The sequence below is a fragment of the Gossypium hirsutum genome, chromosome A07 (assembly GCF_007990345.1).
Source record: "Gossypium hirsutum isolate 1008001.06 chromosome A07, Gossypium_hirsutum_v2.1, whole genome shotgun sequence".
NCBI classification, from domain to species: domain Eukaryota; kingdom Viridiplantae; phylum Streptophyta; class Magnoliopsida; order Malvales; family Malvaceae; genus Gossypium; species Gossypium hirsutum.
The window spans coordinates 74,427,471-74,433,034 of record NC_053430.1 but is presented as its reverse complement, the minus strand read 5'-3'; the positions used below and the strand labels follow the sequence as shown (position 1 = coordinate 74,433,034).

The window sequence follows — 5,564 nt, the reverse complement described above, 5'->3', positions numbered from 1 at the left end:
TCATGCCCTATATGTACAGATTCCTTTTCAAGTCTAGTTTCTTTAGAAACAAACATAATAAGTATTGAAGCCCTGTACAAGGATATATTTAAGTCGTGATGCATGAAGGTCAGAGTAGTCGAACCCTGAAACAGGGGATACTTTAACTAATAAACTGTACTAATTGGCTTACCAAAAATTCTATAAAAAATTTGTAGATGGATATATGAGTCTAGTTTCAGGAAAAATTTACGAAACTGGTTTTCAAGTTTTGGAACTCAAGATATGATTTTTAAGGTGACAGTGACGCAGTTAGCCAGCTTGTCTGGAAATTTTTAAAATGGACTGTGAAATAAATGAATTTAGTCCGTTAACACCTCGTGTCCGACTCCGGCAACGGTCTCGGGTACGGGGGGTTACATATTGAACTTGTTCCTCTTCGGTGCTAGGGTTGAAGGGTTGATATTCTGTGTATGCTCCTCCTCTATTTGAATCGCACTTCATCACTGGATGTAACTAAGTAAAACCACACAAACCGTCAATCTTTTATTTAAGAGTTCTACCTGGTTAGTTAGCATAGTAATCGCATCGAGGTTGAAAACTCTGGCTACTTTTGTTGGCTTTGTCCTCATAACTTTCCATTGATAGTTATTCAGTGACATCTCCTCAATAAATTCGTAACCTGCTTCAAGTGTTTTGTTTTTGATAGCCCCACCAACAGCTACGTCAATCATCTATCTAGTCAAAGGATTTAGGTGATTGTGAAAGGTTTGAACCTACAACCATAAGGGCAACCCATGGTGAGGGCATCTTCTCAAGAGGTCCTTGTATCTCTCCTATGCATCATAGAGTGTCTCTAGATCCATCTGCTCAAAAGAAGAGATATCATTCCTCAATTTAGCTGTTTTAGCCGGTGAAAAATATTTGAGTAAAAAATTTTCGGTCATTTGTTCCCAAGTAGTGATTGACCCTCGTGGTAACGAGTTCAACCACTATTTTTCTTTGTTCCTCAATGAAAAGGGAAACAACCGAAGGCGTATGGCACCGTCAGAAATGCCATTGATTTTAAATGTGTCGTAAAATTCCAGAAAATTTGCCAAGTGATTATTTGGATCCTCATCCTGCAAACCATCAGACTGAACAAATTGCTGTATCATTTGAATCATGTTAGGTTTCAGTTCAAAATTGTTTACAACACTATACTTGACTCAGTTCCTGTTAAAGTAGGTTTAGCATAATCATGCATAGTGTGGGGAGTAGGATTCTGATTTACTGGGTCAGTAGCAATCACAGGAGGTAGCAGATTTTCCTGATTTTCAGCCATCTCCTCAGTTGTGGTTTGAATATTGTCCTCTTGCTCTTCTTCTGTGTATCTTAAGCTTCACCTTATTTCTCTTCAGTTTCTACGAGGTGTGTGATCGATCTCACCATCAAAAAGTAATGGTCCCGACAGGTTTCTTCTAGTCATACACTATAAAAAAAACCTGCTAGAAGCGAATAAAAGAGAAAATTAGAAAAGGAAATAAAATTTAAATTGCAAATAAAGTAAAATGGCTAAAGTAATAAAAATTGAGTGTTCCTAATATCTTAGTTCCCTAGCAACGACGCCAAAACTTGATACGTGATATTTTCGGTAGGTTTTAAAAATCTATAATTAATTGTTCTTCAAACTAACTATTATCACGATGAAGGTAAGTGTACCTATCGAACAATAGTATAGCTTTAGCAAGACTGGATTGTTGAACCCAAAGGAACCAAGAGTACTAGTAATTACTTTCTTTTTATTATCTAGCCTAAAAATTAAGGGATTTGTTTATCTAAACTAATTAACTAAACTAAGAGTGCACAGAGAGAAAATTGGGGAAAAGCTTTTGGGAAAACTCGATTGATTAAGACAATACCCAAGGAAAAATCCACCTAGATTTCACTTGTTATTTGACTCTGAATCAGACGATTTATTCATTTGACTTGATCAGTAGAAATCCCTAAGTTATATTATTATCTCTCTTGAGACTAATAACTTCTAACCCAAGGTTGATTAATTAAAATCTCTTTTAAATTAACACCCTAGTGTTGCATTAACTCGATCTATAGACTCCCTTATTAGGTTTCACCCTAATCCGGCAAAATCATGTCACCCAAATCTTGTCACCCTATCTCTAGGTGTGCAATCAACTCTGCTTAATTACGACAAATTTACTCTTAGTCAGGGACTTTTGCTCCTCTGAATAAGCACATTAACTTTAATCAATATCCTAGAATATTAAAACAAGAATTAAGAACACATAATTAAGAACAAGTCAAATATTTATCATACAATTCAGATAATTATAACAAGATTCGTCTTAGGTTTCATTCCCCTTAGGTATTTAGGGGGTTTAGTTTATAATTATGAAAGAAAACATCTCAAAATAATAAAGATAACAAAACATAAAGAAAGCCCAAAACTTTTGAAGGAAATTGTAGGGAGATCTTTAGTCTTGACGATGAATCCGATTTCTGAGATGGATCAATCGGCTTTCCTTGAGTAATTCCTTGCCTCCTACTCCGTGTCCCCCTTCTAAGTGCCTCCTAAGGTGTTTAAATAGACTTTAGAATGCATAAAAGCCCTTAAGAGTGGCCTTTTCCGAATAGAACTAAACTTGGGCTCGATAGGGACACGCCCGTGTACGATTTCTTCAATCCGTGTTAAAGGCTATTTCATAGGCACAGGTGTGTGGTCTACCCGTGTAAGTCATGCTTCGATTCTACAAAATGGACACGGTCGTGTGGCTTACCCGTGTGAGGAAATCCAGGCTGTGTTGATATCCCATGTTGGTCCATTTTTCTATTTTCGGCCCATTTTTCGCTCTTTTTACTCTCCTATGCTCACCTAAGTATAAAACATGAAATTAAAGGATTAGGAACATCGAATTCACCAAATCTAAGGAGAATTCATCCATAAATGTGCTAAGCGTAGGATAAAAATATGTATAAATTACGGTTTATCAGTGATCATATATGCATATTGATATACTTCATGAAAAGAGAAAATCCCGGTTGAATAAAAAAGGATATCTAATGGATAAATCATTTTTTACATGACATGAGATCCTGCATGTGTTACAGAAAAAGATTTAGCCCGGACGGGTAATCCGTTGATCTCAATATAGAAAGGATCTAGCCCGGACGAGTGTTCCTCGAGTGATCGAGCCTCTCAAAGAATATGGGTTCATTAAGAATTTAGCCCAGACGGGTAATTCGTTTAAGGACTGAATTTAGCTTGGACTTGTAATTCAGATCCAAGCTAATGAGAGTGTATGTCATTGTAAGGGATTTAGCCTGGACTAGTAACCCCGACAACACTCTGTGAGTTATGATACATGGGATTTAGCGAGTATTAGTAATCCTACCATTATGAGTAAGGTTCGCAGGAGTGCGTACTTGAAATGATCACTTGCATGACTTGACGATAAGTGTGATATCCATTGAGATTTTGAGAAAGTCAATGGGAATTAATATGAGAAATGGAATGGAAATACTTGAAACAATAAATTCATTTATGCTTAGATGATACTATTATGATGTATATGATTGTCATGATTGGATGAGTGGTTGTGCTAAGAAATAGCACAGGTATGTACTCGAAACCCATGGGCATGTGTTTGCCACGTGAAATGAAATGGACTTCTGATAAGAGTGCAATATGAATAAGTGATATTTATGAGAATAATTTCTAAGACAAATTACACTAAGACAGATTAGTAGAATAGCAGCGGTCCGACTTTGAAAATCCACCAAAACTAGTGGAAATTGAGTTAGAGGCTGAATAAAATATGAAATTAAAGCTTATTGAGTTCAGATAAAGGAAACGGTGTAACCAAAGAAATCTCATATGATGAGATATTTGAATTTCTGTGAAACAGGGTCAGAGTGATCTCGGACTCCCCTGTTTTAAATTTGGAAAATCATTACAAATTGTACAAAAATTATTATGGGTTATAATTTAAATTATTATGGGTTATAATTTATATGCTTAAAATCCTTAATGAGTTTATTTTCAAGCGAAATAGACAGAAGCATCATCCGAGTCCCGTACTATGAGATAATTAATTCATAGTGAAGAGAGGTCAGAACTACTAGACAGTGAAACAGGGGTAACTTTAAAGAATAAACTGTACTTATTGGCTAGACCAAAAATTCTGAAAATTTTATGTAAGAAGATGTGTGAGTCCAATTTCGGGGAAAATTAACAGTTCTCAATTCAGAGTCCTGTAGCTCCGGATACGAATAATTTAGTGACTGTAACTTAGGAAAACAACTTGATTGGACTTTGAATAAATAGAAAGAATATAAAAATAACATGTTATCACATTGCTTATTATTTTTCATGCAAGCTTACTAAGCGTAAAGCTTACTCCCTTCTTTCCATTTCCTTAGTGTTTTCAGGTCTACTCGGAGTTAGAGATCATTGGAGGCAGCATCACACTATCGAGACATCATCTTTGGAATATTAATATATTTATGCTAGCGATTCCAAGTGAGCGACATGTATAGGGACTTAGTTTTATGATAGATGTTGTTATGAGTAGTCAAATGTATTGGCTTATAATGATTCATTGCATATAGCCATGAGATGTGGCTTATAAGGATTATGGCTTGTAAGCCTATTTGTCTATGTTAAGTTTTAATGTTTGCGATGTGGATATGCTTGTTCAAAATGCATGTTGGTGTATAACATTTATGTATGATGAGTGCTTCATGACCAATCAAGCCGGTCATTGCTATGAGAAAATGCATGATATAGAAAAAAGAGATGATGATGTTGATTGAACTTTAATGCTCAAGGTCTAATGCCACAGGTGAAAAGTGAATAATTCTAGTTGTAACACCCCAAACCCGACCTAGGCGTTGTGGCCAAATCTGGCGTGTCACGTCAAAATGTTTTTCGAAATCGTGTTTCCAATGAAAAACCCTTCTTACTATTTAAAGCTTATGTAAAGTATCAGTTTGTGTTCATTTAATTTTAAAAACGTGGTTCATTGAAAATTTTATCACTTCTAAAGACGTCCTTAATTTCGTTGAAAATCTCTTTTAGTTGTGGAAGCCAATTTAAATTTAAGAAGTTTAAAACATATGTTTTTGAAAACAGTAATTGGTTTGAAAACTCATCTATTCCTAATCTAGCAGCTTAAGGTAAGAAATCAAAGCCCAAATAAAAGTTAAAGCCTTAAATGGCCTTATTACATAACCAAAAATCCAATATAAAATTTGAGTAAATAAAGTCAAAAGTAGAACATCTACAATAATTTGGCCACCATTGAGTCCCTCGTGGCTCCAAACCATTTAAGGCTAAGGATTACCTGTACAGTTAAAAAAAAAGGTGAGTTTGCGAAAACTCAGTATGTAATCCCCTACCAGTCAAACAGTAAACAATGCATGCAGTAACAGTCTGGGCCTAGGCCTTATTCAATATTAGTACAGCCTGGGCCTTAGCCCTATACAATAATAGTGTGGGCCTAAGCCCAATTCAATATCAGTATAGTGCAGTCATGTAACCCACCCCACCCCAATCCAACCAACACACCACTCGTACCAACCAACAC

At 35.7% G+C, this 5,564-nt stretch overlaps 1 non-coding gene across 1 annotated transcript; it reads left to right on the top strand.

Annotated features, from left to right (window-relative positions):
- The first annotated feature begins 771 nt into the window (after nt 1–771).
- Nucleotides 772–878, top strand: LOC121204013 (small nucleolar RNA R71). The gene has a single exon (XR_005898941.1). It is a non-coding gene; the product is annotated as a small nucleolar RNA R71 (small nucleolar RNA).
- The last annotated feature ends 4,686 nt before the right edge of the window (nt 879–5,564 follow it).